The sequence below is a fragment of the Athene cunicularia genome (genome assembly GCF_003259725.1).
Source record: "Athene cunicularia isolate RWA chromosome 2 unlocalized genomic scaffold, athCun1 chr2_part1, whole genome shotgun sequence".
NCBI lineage: Eukaryota > Metazoa > Chordata > Aves > Strigiformes > Strigidae > Athene > Athene cunicularia.
This window is the reverse complement of record NW_020799095.1, coordinates 112,515,783-112,535,370: the sequence shown is the minus strand read 5'-3', so window position 1 is coordinate 112,535,370 and position 19,588 is coordinate 112,515,783. Positions and strand designations below refer to the sequence as shown.

Below are 19,588 nucleotides of genomic sequence, written 5' to 3'. Positions count from 1 at the left end.
GGGGGGGGGGGGGGGGGAAGAGATTGCTTTCTTAAAACTGTTTTATTAACCTCCGAACCTTCATCCTCATCACTCCTCCCTCCCTGATCTTTCGTTTTGGAAGAAGCCAGGAGGCGTGGTTAGGTGCCAGAAGAGTTATTACTTACACAGGGAAACTTCATCCTGTCCAACAAGTATGCTATTCGTAGCCTTGAGGGATATATCTACAGGGCACAGAGTTTCCACTCAAAATTCAAGTAGATTAGATTATGTATACATATTTGTTGTGATTTGGCAGGTATCCCAGTGCCCGAGGTCTTAGAACGTATACTTTGCTATGCTCGAGGCAAGCTCAACTGCGTGTTTCAAAAGATGCTCTGGAGAGATGGGAGGCTGCTGTTTGGAGTTCACAAAAGTGTTGTACCACATCTAGAGAGGATGACACAGGAATTCTGAGTACTGTTCTCTCTAGTTGTCTTGATATTACCTACTATCAGGTGTTTCAAGGGGTGGTATAACTATAAGGTACAGAGGAGAAGGTCCTCCCCAACTTAGCTGGTTTGGATTTAGTTCTAAAAAAAGAGAATTAGTATTACTTTTTCTGAAACTCTCTTGAAATTGTATTATAATTCTGGATGATCCAGTTACCTGTGTAAGTCTTGCCTGTTAACTGTATGCTACCTTCTGGCAGTAAATCTCACAGGCTAATACTCTGATGTTAAAAAATAAAATATTGGTGTTTGTTAGTTTAAAATTTGCTACGCTGTGATTTTTATTGGATATCTCTCACTGTTCTAAGAACAGAGGAAACCATCTGAGCAAGTTACTGCTAATTATTTTAATAGTATTATCTTGTTGTCTTGTTTAAAAAAAATAAATAAAAATGCAGCTCCAAAATTCAGGTGCTGCAGATATGCTGGAGGGAACCATGAAGTTAAAACAGCTGTATTTTATGAAATTCTGTTTGGTATGGCACTTTTCCTTATAAGGTCCAATGACCAATTGTTTTGATTATTTAGAAGGAAAAAATTCCATGAGAACTGTTACTGAAAATGACTAACTTGGCATTAGTGATCTGTCGCTCTCTTACAGCATTTGATGCAATACTGAAGTTAATTAAGATAGCTGAAATATCCAGTTAGCCACTCAGTGCTTCAGTGGTTCATATGTGACCCGTTTATTACATTTTCATGTAAATTGCTAATGATATCTGTAAATAAATACTCCTTCTGTTTGTAGTGGTGTCTTTTTAACATCCAGTCCTCTGTAAATAAAGAACAGCCTGTGTATCTAATAGAAAGCTGGAACACTTGATTCACAGTGCACAGTGACCTACAGGCTTTTGCAGCGAGCAGCTGAAGTGATCCCTCAGGTTTTGCTATTAGAGCAGTGAAACCTTTGAAGGAGGATTGTGACGCTACAATTGCCAATGGATGGTGTATCATCTGCAAGAGCGGAGTGCCTAGGGCTGCATTTTAGAAACTAGGGATGGTCAGGTCAGGTTGCAACTCTTGGGCATACTTGACAGAGAGGTAGGCTGGATTTAGTTAAGTGGCCTTGGTTTTTTATTTCAGCAATGATTGGAGGTTGATAAAAATGCTGATAGGCAGTAGATAGGAACTGCTTTTGCTTAAAATTGCATAGGGGTCCGTGGGAGAGATGGGACCAAGATATGGCAGTTCTGAAATGTGTGTCCAGCTGACCTGTTCTTTTGGCATCTCAGTGGCTTAAAGAAGATATGCTTGAAAACAGTTACTACAGTTGCTCAAACCCATTTGTGTTATCTATTAGAGTAGTCTCTTAAAGGCAGAGGATGAGGAATAATCGGGGTGGGGGGGTGGTATTACCTTCTGCATGATATTCTTCCTGTATGTTGAAAAAAAGAGTTGCCCTAACAAACAGAAACTGCATGTAAAATTTACTGCATTTTCTTTTTTTTTTTCTACTTCTGTTTGCTTTCCTAAGTATGGAAACATAGGATTCACTCAAGCAGATAATAGGTAGAATTGTCCCTTTATGAACCTTAAAATGGTGGTAGTGAGAAAGAATGTCTAGGCTGTTGATCACTGAGAAATAATTAACAAAAACAATTTGCTATGAATTGGTCCACAGTAGGATGTTACCTTGAACACACTTCAATTCCTCTTTACAGCATCATATGTTCATGCTGAGCAATTCTCAAAGTTATATCAAAAAGGACTACTTACTGTAGTAAAGTGCAGTAAATGCTTGTTGCAGTAAGTTAGTTTCCACTCCAAGGTTTCTTTGGGTTAATTACTTATAAGGTGCTAGATTTTGTATTTCTTCCCACCTGGCTCACTATCTGTCCGTGTCCTCCTTTACTCCAGGATCATTCTGACTGGAGGTAAATGCTCCATACATGTCGGCAGGTAGCCAAAAATGCTGCTCTTTGTGGTGGGGGTTGTAATCAAATTGTTTTTAACAATTAATTCGTTTTGAAGAGTCTGCCAAGGCTCTGGTGGCCTCTGGTTCATGTATGTCTGACCCTACTCAGTTATGAGTCATTATGGGATGGACAGGTACAAGTCATTGCCCACATAAATGAAAGTGAGGGAGCACACCTGGACCTGGCGTCGGGGATGAATCACCACAAAGGACCACAAAGGATGTAGCAGAAGACAAAGAAACACAGCCTGACTCTTGATCACTGCTCTCAGACGTGCTCTGGGCTGTGGTTTTGCAAGTGACATTGCCACTGAATCCAGGAGTGATTTATTTTGTTTTCCCCCGGATGGTGCACAATGCCACAGCAGGGTCCTGAGGTAACCGGGTAAAAAACCAGCAATTAAAGGTCAGTAGCCTCACCTATGCCATAGTGTCCATCTGGGCCTGGGCCTGCTGCAAGCACTGTGACTCATCAGACATGAACAATACCCAAGAAACGGCCACAGGATCCTGCAGAAGCTGGAGGAGGAAACCGATCCAGTAAGTATTGCATGCCCACTTGCACAATAACTTCACAGGAGGGTTTAAACTACTTTTTCTGGAGTGGAGTGCTCTCACCCAGGTAGCAGCCTTCCCTTGCCATTTAACTCAAATTTAGATCAGACTTGTGTTTTATTTGTTAGCTGTGTGCTTCTTATCCACACAGATGCACTGCCACTCACTGGCCACCTCTGAACTTCTGCGTTCCAGCTACTGTCCCTACATCCCTTCATTGCTCTTAACTTCTCAGCCAGAGTACAACCTTTACTGTTTGTATCCCCTACACAAAAATTTTGCATGTCAAAATTTTGTAGCAGACTTTGCTCAGTCTTTGCTCAGCTACCCTTACCTAGTTATCAGTCCTGCTGTACTGAAGGACTTCTCAGAAAATTTACTATATTGTACCTCTATGTCTTCTTCCCGTAGTTCTCTGATCTCTCTATACTCTGTGTAAAAGTTTCATCCCATGAGGAGTGGCATCAAGTTATCTTCATTGCCTAAGTCTTTGCAACTCTGCCCCGTAGCTACCTTGTCCTGTTTGGGAAACCTGGAGATCTCTAGAAGGAGAGAGGTGACCCTGGTCTTGGTGCTGATGTCACCACAGAGCACCCTCTCGTTCCATGCCTGCCCTGGGGCTGTGGGGAAGGCACAAGCGCCAGTCCAGCTAGACACAGCAAAGATCATGCCTGTCCCAGCTGAGCTGGAGCTGTGGCACAACTCAACTCCGTGCTCCCCAATGCTCATCCCCTGGCATGGGTCTAAGGGGAGAGAGTTTGAAGGCTGGAGAGAACAGTTTCTTCTGGGGGATCCACAGACATAGAGGACGGGTGGCATTACCTGAGTGTCTGTGTTTCCTCCTGCTGCCTACAGCCCTGCCCATGCGACATGTCCTTCAGTTTAACAAGTGTTGGTTTGCCTTCCTCCTAGTCAGTGTCATCTGTCACATCTGTGCTGCTGACTCAGGGCTTTGTACTTTCTCTAGTACCTGACTCCTCAAATATAAGAGCTCTTGATCACACTTCTTGATGCTTTTGCATTTTTCATATTGCGGCTGTTTGTCTTTTTGAACTGTTGCTCCCCTCCCTGAAATGGCATCATCTCATCAGTCTCACTTTAAGGCTTTAATGGTATATTTGCTGTTCCAAGTCCCAAACATGAGTTGCACTTTTCTGCCTCCTTTCTCAGCTGATTTGATCTCCTCTCATTTCCTCCTCACTAATCACAGCCTTCCCCAGCTTTGGTTATGCTGCCCCCCTGCTCCAGACCTTAGTCATGCTCAGAGTGTTTATAAATGTTAATGCAGTCTCAAATATAAAGCTATGCTGTCACAGTTTCATTAGCATGCTCAGTCTTTGCTGAGGGTTAAGTACACAAGGAATTTTGAACTGCGTTGCTGTTCTAAAACTTTTATTTAGTAGAGCGAGCTTGTGTATATCTAACAACTGCTACAGCATTTTCTTAAACTTGCTGTGTATTTTACAGTAGTCTGTAGGAGCCATAAAAAGTGTGAAAATAATATGTGGGAGGGAGGTTTGACACCAACATTGCATGTAAAGGAGGTGTTTGGGTTTTTTCCCCTTTTTTTGTGTGTGTGTTTTCTTTAAGGAAATGCTCCTCTAGCACTCCTGGATGAAGCTGATTGATAGGTAGCCTTGCAGTGTATTATCACAGTTTGCCTGTTGTCTATAAAAGAGGTCCTTAAGTCTCTGAGGAATTTGCTAGGGAGTAATGTCCTTCAGCATAAGGACAGCTAGTTGCACATGTGTGGAGTTACAAAAGTAATGCCTACTGGTTCTGTCTTCAAAAAAAAAACCAAAAGCAGAATCCTTTATATTCAAATGCCTATGCAACAGTGTCTGACCATTTCAAGTTTTGAAACAATAGCAACCAACTTACCCCATTACGTATGTCCCAGAAAAACCTACAACAGCATATGTAGTATGTGGAAGTAATTTGGAAAGCATCTTGCAGTTTTGAAGGGAACACGGTGAAAAGAAAAGTTGAAGGGAAAGAATTTGAATGTGGTCATGAGGGAAGAAACTAGTTAGCAGTATTAAAATAGAGTTTGTAATGAGTGGGATGACAAGTAACATCTTTGTTTTTTTTGATTTCTCTTAGCACATAAAAAAGCTGCAGCCCACATGAAGAGGGGAATTATTAGCTAAAAGATAGCCATCAGATTTCAGAAGATAAATGAAAGTTGGATCTGAACCTTGAAATTGTCAGCTCAGCTCAGCAGGAGGTTGCAAAGGCAGAGTGGTGAAAGGAGGGTTTCCTGGAGAACTCTCAGAAGATTGAAATGGATTATGCGGTTCTGGAAGGGGACAAGAAACAGGCAGTAAAAAGGTGCTAAACATAAACAGTTGTAACAAAACACTGGTCAAGCACTTTGCCTCCAACACCCTGCAAAACCTAGAAGATGTTTGATGTTGAGACCACTGTCAGTTGAGCTAATTAGAAATGTTTCCTGACAGTACTCAGGATCTTGTGTACATCATCTAGAGGAGTACTCCTTGCATGGCCTACTTTGCTTTTAAGGTCATTATTTTTTGACTGAAAAAGCACCATCAGCTAAATCAGTAAATAAATCCATTTTTATAAACACCTGTCTGAAAAATTAATTGAACACATAACTGCTGTAAAATTTGTCTCTTCACAACTTTTTAAAAATAAAACTAAACTAAACCATACCTTTTTGATTGCAATTTTTTTGCTAGCTTACAGCTGCTTTCCCACAGTTTGAAAGGAGCTCAAGCATCTTGTTGGAGAGCACTTTAGAGGAATACATTCTCTAGGACTCACAAAAGTATCTCCATTTCGTGTTTCCATCTGCCCTCCAGGATATTTTTCCTGTAACATGCATGAAACACTGCATACCATACAGTCATAGACTATTCCATACTTTTTGTCACCATCTTCCTTCCACCTTTCTGGAACCCTGGCAGTCTGCAGCTGTTCAAGGCAAAGTCTTGCATGTGTTTTTCTCCCATCACTTAATGTAGGCTTGGAAGTCAGGAAGCAGAGTCTACTAAGTTGCTTTAAAAAAAAAGAGGAGAGCTCTTAAATGCTCTGGTGTCTTGGACTGTGGAGAACAAAAATTACCTTGCAGTACACAAGTCTTTCATTGTAGAGCACCCATTATTACTATTGGTGAATGCTTACTGTGATAAACTGTGTGCAGCGGGACTGTGAAGGAATATACTATCATGTTGATAAAGTCTTAAGCCTGTGTGTTTGGGAGTGGAGCAGGGATAGTGTAGGGCAACCGATATGCATCTCAGAACCTGTTTCTGTGCCAGTAGGGAACCCTATCCCTTCAGAACTATCTCTGACCTCCTGTGCATTGATGTGTCATGGAGAAACCTCCTTGTGCTACCGTCAGCCTTCCTGACTTGGTTGCCCCGCCAATAACAAGCTGATTACCTTGTGATTTAATGGTAAAGTTGTTTGGTGACTACATCATTATGACATTTCATCAAGTTGACAGGAGCTCTCTGATAGGTTTTCTGTTGGTGCAGCTCCAGGGCAGAATCTGTGCAGACTTCTGTCAGGTTCTGCTTTTGCTGCCTGAAGTTGAACCCAGTAGTTGTTGCCATCCAAAAACTGTACTCCAGGTGACTCTTCTGGATACTAACTGCCTGGCTTCATCTCCCTCTGCTACGTTCAGTTCTGTACCTCTGAATTATGCATGACTGCTTTTAATTGTTCATTAATCTGGCATCATATCTCAGAATTCTTATAGATTCAGATGTACATCCCAAAACTCACTGCATGACAAACTGAAGCAGAGCACTGTAAATTAACCGCTTAACGTGCCAAATGGGAGATGGGAACAAATGCAGAGCTACTTACCTTGTTAACAAGGATGCTGTCATAGCAAAACATCATGCAAACACTGTGAAGCCACTCTAATCAGTAAACTGTTTAGGTGTATACTGGCATCATTGCATAATCACAGTTGGTACATGAACAGTCAGAAATACAATCAGTGCACTGTGCAGGTTCTGAGAGGCTCTCTGATTACATCTTTGAAGAGGGATTTGCTTTGGTATTACCCTAAGTATTCTGCATCTTTAGTTATCCTTTCCTAAGGCTTTTGTGGTTTAGCTCATAAGGTCATTGACACAATCATCCAGCATCACAGCTGTAGCAGCCACAGCAAAGGCCGTTGTGACTAAACATGACACTTTTTAATGTAAAGTTATAATAATCTATGAAGTATTTTTCAGATAGAACAGCAGTTCCTTGACTGTAGGGTGTACTGGAAGACTAGCAGCTTCTGGGAAGTTGGGTACTCTTTCTTACTTGTTCCCTTTCTTTGGAGGCTGGAATAAGAGGCAAAAGAGATGGGGCAACCAGGATCAACATTTTAATTGGAATAGCTTCAATAAATCACATGAAAATCCAAGGTTACGAAAAAAGCAATGCTAAACCCTGTCACAGATTTTGCCCCCAGGCAGTGTTGTTCAGGCAGTGTGGTTCAGGGCAGGACAGGGCTTCCACTATGTTCTTTGGGCTACTGCGTAGTTACCACCTACACCCAGGATGCAGCATGTGTACTACCTTTTCTCTCAGTCACTTTATTTCTGTTCTTCACAAGTTGGGTTTTTTTTGTCCCAAATACGAGCTTCCCAACCCTCTAACCTAATCTCATGAAGGAAATCTAACTCCTGTGAAAGGTCTTGTCCTAGTACAGTCCTTGCAACTTCTATGTGGTATCATGATTTTTTCAAATACCGCCACCTTGCCCCTCTTATCTGAGCTTGTGTTAGCTAGATGTGTATTACCCTTTTTTTCTTTTTATTTTTTCTTTCCTTTTTTTTTTTTTATTTTGTTTTGTTTTGGTTTTTTGTTTTTTTAAGAGCAGACAGAAATTGAAGTAGGGTAGAGGGTGAATCACTGTTTGGATTATTGTAATCTTGTGTTTTCTGATTTATAGTCCATGCTTATTTTACAGACTTTGCTATTTAAAACCTGTCCCAGCCTTCTAGCACCTGGTTAATTTCCCCAGCACAGCCAGATTCTTTGTGTTCTATCTGCCTAGCAGACCTTCAAGTGAAACTACTGAGCTCTTTGATAAATTTTACTTTTTCAGTTTAAATGAGGAGCACGTCACAAAGTGGAGTGACTGGTAGCTGCTTTTTTCAGTGCTATTTCAGTTCAGACCATCTCTCTCTGAGCAGAGATCACTAGCTGCACAGGATTGTCTTGTAATACATGTGAGAAAAGTTTGTCTTGAGTTCACCAATGTCGTTGTGATTTCCACCTAGCAGACTAGAGCACCAGAAACCCTTTTACTTGACTTATTACTGAAACTGTTAAAAAAATCTTGTGTTACAATTCAAGTTAGATCTCAAAAAGCAAAACTTGTAACTTCCTGTTCTATCTAGTTGTGCTCTGCAACCTGATTACGTTGTTTTAATGGCACATCCTAAATTATTAAGGTATAGAAAAATCTTCTGAAATGTAACTATGTAAAATCATGGTTTCGGGGTGGTCTGGGCCATGCAAATCTGAAATCTGTACCAGACAATTTTGGTAGGTGCTACTATAAAGCATAGAATTGGTGGTCCCCTGTGTGTGAACTGTGATTATTTGGGAAGACTCAAAGCAGCATTTCTAAGAGTCCTGTTTTAGGGAGTTGGAATTTTTTGAAGGCATCAGCAAGAATTAAAGATGTTGTGGTTCAAACATCAAAGTGAACTTTATCAAAAAGGCTTTTTAAGGAAGCTAAGGAGCCATAATGTAAGAAGGAAGGTCTTTGCACAAGTAAGTGACAGATTAAAAGATAGATCAAAGGGTAGATGGTCAATTCCCAATGAAAGGAGGGTTCCAGTTGCATTCCACAGAGACCTGTGCTGTTCAACACATTCATAAATGGTATCAGTAAGGGGATGAGCAATTGTGTGAGCAAGTTTGCTATAAAGAAGAGAGCCATTTGTGGGGAACAGTAGAAGAATTAAAGTGCTGAGGACTGTGCAACAAAATGGGTGGTGAAATTCAGTGTAGATAAGTGAGGTTAACTGAGGAGCACTGGGCAAAACAATCATGATTCTGTGTAAGATTAGGAGTTTGAGCTGAATATTACCACTGAGGAGTAAGATTTGGGGATTGTGGTTGGTGATTCTGTGAGATTGTGAACCCACTGGTCACCAAAACACAATACAAATGTTAGAGGAGGAAAGAAAAACAGAAGAAAATTGAGAACATCATTACAGGAGTGTATGGTCCAGTTGCCTTCTCAGTGCTGTGTGTGCTTCTGGAGCCTTCGTCTCAGAAAGTATTTATTAGAACTGGAAGAGACTTAGAGAAGGTCAGCAAGGATGATGAGCTATATGGGGTGGCTTCCACCTGAAGAACATTTCTATAAACTGGGACTTTGGTTTGGGAAAGGAATGAATTGAGGTCAATGTCATGGAGATCTGCAGAGGATGGAAGAGGCAGTCTAACCACTGCCTTTCAAAACAAGACCATACACAGTTAGGAGGGAAGGCAGATTCAGAGCCTTCAAGAGGTTCTCTATAAAATCAGCAGTGGGAGAGACTTGTGGGATGATTTTCCAAAAGTATGCTGATACAGTTTTCCAGGGGGAGCACAGACTATTGCTTGGAAGGGTGTTGTGCTGAAAGTTGCTAAACTAACAGAAACCACATATGGTTCAGGAAGTCCCTGACATCAAAGTAGTTGGAGGTCAGAAGAGTATTGATGAGAAATACCACACGTTCGTGACCTGTTCTGTACGTCTGGCTATTATTGGAGGCAGAATACTGGCCTAGATGTGCTGTTAATCTAGCCCACACACCTAGACTCATTTGAAGATGTTTTGGGACAAAGAAAAATATTGTTCCTTACAAACATCAATTAATTCCTGATCCTGTTAGTGTATAATCTCTTACGCACCTTTAAGATGTGTGTTTGTGTTTACTTGTACATATACAGGATTTGCTTTTGGTTAGGGTTTATTATAAAAATGACATGGCCCTGTATGCAGATTAAATAGTAACCGAAGTTTGCTTTCACAGAAGCATCTTCACTTTAAAAATGGATGCAGTTTATTCCTGGGAAGAGTAGTGGTGTGATTCCAAAATACACGAAAGCACTTTTGCAGGTTTTAAACATTCTAACAGTAATTACAGTATCAACATTATTTGCATCACAGCCTCTCCAAAGTTTTCAGAAAAACATCAATGCAGTGCCATAGATATTCTTAAAAAGCCCATAAACCCACAATCATCAGATGGGTTAACTCTAGGCAGCTCTTGTTTCCTTTAATTTAGTATATAATCAGGAATCCTTTGGAACATTCAGTAACCAAAACTGAGCTCTCCAGATTTAAAGTGGACCTAAGTAATTTGAAACATGGAAAGCCCACAAAGAGATGCTGGATAATATTGTAATTTTTTTTCTCTTTAAATTACAGACTATTAGGTCATGATAAAATAAAAGTTGGTAAGTTCATGTTCTACTTTTCCAGAAACTTAAGAAGAAAAACAAAAAGTCAGGAATGGTAGAATTTTGTTCTGTATTCTGAAAGAGATTATGTAATACTCTTTCTAGTGTAGCATATTATAAAAATTAGTTATTTTGTAAAATTAAGAAGCTGGTTGTCCAAGTTTCATGACTGTAGTACAGCTTTCAAGAATTGCAAATAGTCTTATGATCATGGAAAAAAAGCCCATTTTGTACTTAATAGTCAAATCTGTATAAATACCTGTTTTTGTATGATGGTTATTGTTCCACAGCAATCTAGTGTTTTTTTCTCCAAATGTTTGCTTTATTAATTAATAAAAGGTATGTGTATTTAACATACCTTTACTTATAGAATCTGTGTATTTACTGCCCAGGAAAAAAGAAATTGATTTAATCATTTTAGTGCATTTGTTCCCCTTGCTACTCATATTTCACATTAGTGAAAGGATCTGGGTTTTTCTCCTGCTCAACTTTATGCATAAGTTTCTCAGTTTTGTAGAAGTTTTCCAAAAAAAAAACCAAACAAAGACTTTGTTAAAATTTTGAATTGTCTTAATTCTTTTTTTTTTCTACCTTCTATTTAATACTCTTTGCAGCACAATCATTGTTCTGCGCACAGTAGATATTAGTAATGTGCTGTCACTAACAGTAGGCTGCAATGGTTGCCTGGTTTTATTTTCAGTGCTTATGTTAATTCATTATGTTCTAGATGTTGGGCTGTTACCCTGAGGGGTGAAGTCTTATGTGTTACTATCTCTAAGTCAATCTTGTGTTTATACCTAAGATTGCTGGATAGATATTTTCACTGTTTTGCCCACATCATTCAATTTTCCTGCAGCAGCTTTTGTGGGCAGATCTCCTGCTGCATGCTTGGAGTTGGTTGTTTTCCTGCAGCCTGTGCATGTGCTCACTGCTGTCCTACCACGCTCCCTCAGCCACTCCTTTATACTATAGGCTAGAGCTTGAATCCATGGAGAAGTATTTCTCTGAGCTCAGCTGCCTGTTCTAAGAAGTCCTGAAGTTCAAGATAGGATAAATACAGCCTTGTATATATTAAAAAAAACCTACAACCAACCAACCTGTCTGTTCTTTTGTGATTAGTTTGCATCAATGTGTGTGCTACCCTTACATGAAACACTGCTTTATGGTAGGGCCAGTGCCTACATCTTTGAATGGTTATTTACAATATCTGTTGTCCAAAAATGCAAAAGGCCAAGTGGCTTCACCCATTTCTTAATGTCATCTCGTTCCCCCAGGGCCTCAGCACTGGACCTCTTTGTCTTTTCATATCTCCTCCATCAGCTTGTGAGAGAACAGGAGCTGTAAAACCCTGGCTGATTCCCATCTGCTGTCAGGTAGTGTACCTGTTGGCTCTCCTCTCGCTGCCTACCATATGAAAGGCCACGATGGCCAGAGGCAAGGTTCTGAGGGTTGAGATCTGTCCCTCCTGCCGTTCGTCAGTGCCAGTGTTTATAGAAAGTCGTGCCAGGTGTCTTCATTGCTCAGGGCAGAAACATGTGTGTACATGTTGTTTGCTGTTCAAATCTCTTCCAAATTACACTATAAAACAGGCAAAAAATTAAATGAAGTATTGCTTTGTTCTCCTGGCCTAGGCAGGCTCCCTGGTCAAACCCGCTTTATGGTTAACAGTCTCACCCAGCAATGCCCATTCTTCCTCCTTCTTGTCCTCCAGCATCAAAGCCTCAGCTTGAACTTCAGAGTGTAGGAGAACTCAGGCCACACTCTGTTGCCTGCTTCCCCCTCCAGCCCCATCCAGCCTAGAACAAATGGGGGAGAAGCAGCATCTTCCTACCAAAGACAGGATTCTCCTTCTAAACATGTGCAAGGGTGAACAGGCTTCACTTTCTGTCTCCCTTAAAGAATGACATGCTGTTCAGATAAATGTGGCCTGCCAGATCAGATGGCCTGCCAAGAACAGTGATGCAGACCCCTGCATCAGTCAGAACATTCTAATTTAACATGGAGAAAGGCACACCCTGAAGTCATCCATACTTCAACATCTTTGCCAGTTAAGCATGTATTTTCTTACCTGCTTGACTGTTTCCATTGGTGAGATCAACTTCTCCAGCTGAGATGCTCCCTTACTGAAAGTTAATTCTCTGTAAGAGGGACCTCTGGAAGTCCCAGGTTGGCAGCTAGATTTTATACTACCTGCAGCTGCTCTGAGATGAAGTGGTTTCTGCAAGAAGTCTAGCATTTTTCTACAAAGTCAATCAGTCAGACCTACTGCTCACCCTGAGGTCAGTGCAAGTATGCAATAGGCACATTGATCCTTACTGATCCAGGAAGGCTGGCTGAGCCTTGCAGGGCTGCAGGTCCCAGTGTGCCGTCCTGGAGCAGCATAGGCACTTTGCGACTTATTCCCTCAGCCCCTTTCAACAACTGTCCCAGCAGAGGTGTCTGAAGGAAGGCAGGTTAAATCTGCACCTCCACAAACCGAACTGCCTAGTGAGAGGCTTGTGTGTAAGCTGACAGCACAAGGAAAGCAGGAGGAGTCTAAGTGGTGCTTCTTCAGTTGCCCTAAACCAGGGGTAGAGTCCTTCATCTTCAGGAGCTCTGGCAACATTGGTGCATTTTTAACACTCCTGGCTGAGAGGGGCAGAAGTGGCAAGATTTGTAGTTCAGTTCTGCCACTCTGTAGTGGAGGTGCTGTCTGACTGTCACTTTGGCTCTTCTGAGCCACAGTGGGTGTCTATGTTGACTGTCTCTTGCTGACGCTTCCTCCAGCTCAGCTCCCCCAGCTGTCCCTGACTGCTTGAACAGAGCAGGTTTCCTCTGTCAGTCCTTTTTTGTAGTCAGGTGAGATACAGAAAAGAAGAAAAATGGTTACTTACGCTCTGGTAGTTGTGACTGTTCCAGGCACATTGTCCATAGAGGCACCACAAGCAATCTCTTGTCCTTCACTCTGAAGGAGTCTTTACTGTTGGCAAGCCTGGGAGGGCAGACAGACATCCTGTGCTTAGTTTGCTCTATGACCACCCTGAGCAGCAGCAGCTCCTGGCTTCCTTGGGCTGCACATGTTCATCCTCCTTCTTCCCAAACCAGGATGCCAGTCTGAGTTTCAGCTCCCCAGTCCTCACATTGTGCTCCCAGCTAGGACATCCACTCTTGCCCACATATTTCTCTCCCATGGCCCTGCTCTCCCTTTCATCAGCCTCAGCAAACCTTGCCAATTCCTTCACATTAACATCTAAAACCCTGAGATGGGAGCACAGGTTTGGGAACAGCAGGGCTACAGCAGCCACTGAAGAAGGAGGTTGCCACTTCTCAAAGCAGCACGTTGATGGCAGTGACACAGGTAATAGCTCTTGCCCCACAAGGGAGTGAGGAGCAGAAGTGGGAGCTGTTGTTGCAGCAGAACACATTAGGTGGTGCGATGACATGCGTGGCACTGTTCAGGAGCCCTTTGCCAGTAGCAGTTGGGAGGGGTGCACAGGCACAGCCTGGATGGACATTACTGTCTTCAGAGAACTTGATCCTGTTCATGTGAGTACATGCTCACCTGGGATCTGTGTGGACAGCACTTCTTAAAGAATCACAGTTTCCATAGGGTAAGTAACTGCTTTTCATTTTGTTTCCTTACAGAAATACTTAAAACCCAGGATGACTCTGGTTATACTATTAAATCCTTAATCAGGTCCACCGTTATTATGACTCTAATGTTTCTAGGACCCTTACGCTGTTTTAAAACTGATTAATTTCAGGAATTGAAGCTTGGTTCACTGTTCTGTGTACAAGGCGTAATGACAGATGCTGTGTTCTCAATATTGTGTTCTCATTATTGTTCTCTTGTTTTGAAAGAAAATAACCATAAAACTGGTGTTTTCCTTTACTGTGGTTGCACACTCTTGAGAAAAGTAAGAAATGCAAGCTAGGAGGAAGATAATTGGTTGTATTCATGTAATGTCTTCATTATCCTTTTAGTTTACATATCAGGTAATGTTTTAAAATATTTTCAAGTGCAGCTATTTTTTCAGATTTTTAAAGATGAACTGTGAATTTTGAAAAAAAGTATGTTACTCTTTAGTATTAAAAACAGGAATAAATTATTTAGCTTAAGGTTTGAGGGCTTTTTTTTTCTTTTTGACACCTTAAATAGATGGTAGAAATTCAAATATTGTCTAACCTGGAATTATCTGGTTTGTTGGAGATTTAGCAAAATTAGTGTCTCGTGGATACTGGAATATACGATAAATTCTAAGAATTATGTGACAAATTATAGAAGTTGTATTTTGTTACTAGTTCCAAGTGGGTTTTAGGCATGTGCAAGTGACAATGCTTTTTGCAGTGCAATGCTTCTCTACTTCATGTGGAGAATAATTTGAACTTTCTTATTCATTAAAAATCATTCCTAACTCATCTAGTTGAGAAGAAAACTTGTAACTAAAGAAAACACTGTAACTATAAGTAGTTACTAAAAGAATGTTACACCTTTGTCCAGTATTCTGCCTCAGAGATTTTTAGCACTAGAAGCTCCTAAGATAGGAGTTCTAAAAGTCAGCATTATCATAGACAACTTTTATATTCTGTGCATTAAGAAGAAAATCTTTTATCAAGTAGTTGATTTATTGTTGCAAAACATAGGAATTATTTTCTGTTTTCACTTAATCCTGTCAAATGTAGCAGATGTTTTCATTATTCATACAAACTTATCATTTCTTGTGTGTATGTTGTTAAGCTCTTTGCTTAGTCATGGTCTTGTAGAAGTTGAGATCCCAGCTAACTGTAGGTATAGCATTGCCCTCATCTGGATTCACTGCACTGTGATTTTGCTATATTCATAAGGTAATGAATAAGAGCACCTGACTTTCCTCCTACATTCTCTTCAGCATTTTACCTACATCTGGTGTTTATCCTATTTACTTGTTCCAGTTGCCTCAGTTTCCCCTGATACGATAATCTTTCCATGCCTCTAATGGCCCATCTCTGAGGACATCTGCTTTTTGCTAGAGTGACCTAGATGTGTGGTGAGAATTGAGTGCCATGAGCATTTAAGAGAAAATATTGAATAATGTTTGAGAGGGCATTATAATATTTTAGATAGAATTTGGGGGTTTTTTTGAACAGGAAAAATCTGTAAATGCCAATACTGGAGAGAGTAAGTCCTCATGGACTTAGTCCATTACCTTTATGTGGCTGTCTTAAATACTGTCTACATATTGTGAGCTACGTTATTAGAAACACCTGGATAATGAAGCTATTCCTTTCTGCTGCGATAATGGAAGATGTTGAGTTAGGCATCACAGGGTGACTAATTTATAAGGGTCTTGCTGGGAGAAGGAGTGAGGAGTCATCAGCATTTTTTCCCTGAAACAAGGTGATTTGGAGACCTCCTAAAGAGGAGGTGAGGGTTTTGCTCTCTTTCTTGCTCATTAGTTAGCAAAGCTTTCACTTTTTCTTTGGGTACTGGAGCTGTTTCTACCTCCTGCCTGTGTGTCAGAGCCCCAGATAAACTCTCCTCAGCTGTTGGAGAGATTTCAGTCAATTGCTTTGAAGCACTTTTGCCTTCAGTAAGTGTTCAACGACACCGGTTTGCTCATGTTTGTGCTTACCAGCAGAGGAGGCTGGGACTGTACGAAGCTGAACTTGGTACCAAAAGGAAGAATACTTCACTGGGGTGAATGGGAAGTGAGAAGGGAAAATGCTTTGTGTGGGGGAAAATGTTACATTACTCTGGGGCTCCTGCCAAATACCTTCAGCTTGCTATGCCACGTGGGGTATGTGCGCTGTATAGGGCTTGGCTCTTACATATCTGGAAGAGTTGGAGGGGATAAACCTCCCCATTACAGTGAGGCGCTGAACATGTTTTCCACATATATCTGTGTCATCCGGGAGGCCTTCTAGCAAGAAAAGGAAGACATGCTGCAAATTCACAAAAGGATGGTGGCAGGGAAAGGGGAGGTATAAGGGAAATTCCAGAAAAGCCCTCTGGATTTGCTCAGGCACACCTAGACTTGCCCTCTATTGGGATTTACCTGTAGCATGTACATAAAATTAAGAGGCTTTATTATTTTTTTTAAATTAATTTTATTTTCCTTTGCAGGTCACCTTTTAAGCTGCTATTTCCTGTATAATTAAGCAGAATGAAGGCATTAGATTCTAGTAAAGTTGGCCCTAATCCAGAAATCTTCTCTTATTCAGTTCTTTCTGAGTAAGAAACTCAAGTCTGGGCCCAGCATTTCATGTGTCTTGTTGTTATTTCTAAATTATTTCTGGTCTGTGGATTTTTTGTTTTGTTTTGTTTTTATCTTTATTGAAAACTCCTTTTCTCTTGTCTAATTTTATCTCCTTATGTGTTACTGTCCAGTGTAGCGTTAGTTGAAATGATGTAAGTATGCTGCAAATTGAAGTGCATAATTGCTACTGATAATGCAAGAACGATTGATTCCTACAGTTTATAATTAACAGTACATAATGTTCTGTGCATGGGTTGGATCTATCCCTTTCAACTTTTCCTTTCCAGTTCTTTCCAACCCCCAGTCTTGCCAAATCCCAGCCTTTCTGAATATACTGGTTTTGCTGGAGTCTAGTCCATTCTTCCTTTTGTTTTTCAGACCAGTAAAAATGGGAAGTACTGGATTCTGGTTTCCTCCAAGAAGAGTCAGCGGAACTGGTTAAGACCAAAATCTGAGGACTTTAGTGGGCAAACATCAGGTGTGCATTGAACAGAGGCTGCTTTAAGTATATGCTTCTTTAAAAATAGAATTATATATGAGCTTTTGTGTAATGTGTTTGTTATATTTGATACTGCATATAATCATTCATCCTGCAGTTGTGAAAGCACCAATAAGAATGAGGATTTTAAGTTATAATATGTTGAGACACAAACAGGCAATATTACTCATAAAATTCTTTCAGCTGGTCTTTGGAAAGTGTAATATTTGAGGATCAGTGTTTTTTTAAATTTTATCTCCATTGCTCAGTCTATATATCCACAAGAAAAAAAAAAAAAAAGTGGTTATTTGCTATTCAGAGATCAATACTGAAGTTCTTAATTGTCTCATCTGTTGAGAAATGGTACTGAGATAATAGTGCATACATGCTTTTTAATAAAACACTGTCATTGTCAAAGATTGGATCCACACTTTGTTCTAATGATGCATTTTTAAGGACACTTAAACACAGTTCAAAGTCAGCTTAATTAGTTTTGATCATAGAGGAACAAAACTTGAATTCTTCATCCATGTGAATGTTCTGAGTTACTTCTGGTACAGCAACTAGGTTACCTGAAGTTTTGGAGAAGGTAACAGTAATGTTATATTGGCCTGACTATAGGATGGCCTCAAGCCTGAGGTGTGATCTTTGCATTGAGAAAAGGAGTGAGAAGTTGTCAGAGTTGTTAATTTAACAATTAAGCCTCATATGCTGTTCCACAACAAACACTGCTTTTGGCCTCAGATCAGACCCTGTATATCACCCTTCTGCATGGCCTAACATCCTGCAGTCTCCCCAGCTTGATGCACGTTCAGTTCCTCTGCACCTGCTTCCAGCATTACCAGCTCACCCCTATCCTCGTGTCCTTAGATATTCCCAACCCCTCTGCAGCGCTCCCTACGCCTCCCTGGCCCCACAGCCCTGTCCTAGTTCTGTCCGTTGTCCTTCCCTGTATCCTGCCAGCTGTGCCTGCTTCCCTTGTCACTGACTGGGCACAGAGGCCACTTGCTGCTGAGCTCTGGACCCAGCATGGTGGAATTAACCACACTCCCCTGCAGCAAACTGTGGAGGCACTTCCCTTGCCCTTTGCCGCTAATGCTGCCTGCCCTGTCCCAGACTAGGTGTGGATTTGGTGGGGAGGTGAAAAGGGTCATAGCCCTTCCCCAGTGAGACTGTAGGTGCCCTGGCCACATTGTGAGGGCCACGGCTGCTGCACTGTCAGCTCTGTGTGGCAGGTCTCATATAGGTGCCTCTGTGCTCTACGTAAGTGTAGATTGGGTTGGATTTTTTTTCTTCCCCCAAACATCATTTGTCAGGAGAGATTAGGCTAAAACAAGATTTCATTCTGTATTCAGGCCAATATGTGTAGAAGACCAGTGTGTTCAGTTACAGGAAAGCAAAATTAATTTTATTACCAGATTCTGATTGAATCATATATTGAAAAAAATCTTTCAATCCACAAATATATCAGCACTTTGATGTGAATCAGACCCTCTTTTTGATTGCATTGGTGGCTTCACTGAAATCTCTGGAACTGGTCTTCATTTACTTTTACTGCAGAAAATTATTGCTCCCAAGTCTCCAAACAACTGATTCATTTTTTCACTTATGAACTAGATAGTTGATTATGAGACAGAAAATAAAATTAAGCTGATACTTTGAAGACCTGTGCATGTTCCCACTCATGGAACTGATGTCTCTAGGCTTTGTCCCATGAGCAGGAATGACTCCGAGACAAATCTGAAATCATGAGTCCTTAAAGAAAAACCTTTTCTGTCACTGGGTATCTTTGAAGAGGTTAGGGGTTCCATATGAAATTTGGGGGAGTAAAGGTGGTCTTACCAAACTTGTTGCTTAAAGAATGTAGCATAGTTTAACCTGCCATTCAAGAACTTGAGGGTTGAAAGGCAGCAGATTTCCATCTTGGTGTGCCAGTACTTCTCTCCTCTTGTAAAGACAAGGGAAGAGTGATGGGGAGGAGGGAGGAAGAGGCATAGACAAAGACGTACTCTGTGTACATGTTTCAAATGGAGATCTCAGCCTGAAGATTTCATAAAATGCAGACATTAAAGAGGTGCATCCCCTGCTCCCCCTACTGCCCCTCCAGTCCTGCCTTGCACTGAGAAGAACACAGGCTCTGCTTCCTCCTCACTTTCTTCCAGAACCACACTGGGGCTCTTGCAAGGACTGTTTAGATTTGCCCCCATCACACCTGGGTGCTGCTCTCCGCTCCCCTCTGGAGTGGTTGGCTCCCTCCATCTCTGCTGAGCCTCAGCAGGAGAGAGAAGACAGCTGAGACCCGGCCCAGGCCGCTCCAAGCTAGCCAGCCTCCCCTCGCTGCCAGCGGGGAAGAGTCCGTTTTGTTTGTCAGGGAGGTGGTATTAGGTTGGAGCAGCTGCGGCCTGGTGCTTGCTGCCCCGCTCCCGGCCGGCCGCCCGGCTCCACCTGTCCCAGCAGCTGCTGGCTTCCCCTGCCCTGCTGCGGGGGGCTGAGGGAATAAGGTTGTGAGGTGTGATTT

The 19,588-nt window shown here is 41.5% G+C and overlaps 1 protein-coding gene across 3 annotated transcripts in view; it reads left to right on the top strand.

The window, feature by feature from the left end:
- The window catches only part of PLAG1 (PLAG1 zinc finger), a 29,528-nt gene that overhangs the window by 5,068 nt on the left and 4,872 nt on the right, over positions 1-19,588 (top strand). For all 3 annotated transcript variants that reach the window (XM_026843096.1, XM_026843094.1, XM_026843095.1), the window contains one exon: positions 16,971-17,070. The gene's annotated coding sequence lies outside the window, so the exon portion shown is untranslated. The remainder of the gene's footprint in view (positions 1-16,970; positions 17,071-19,588) is intronic.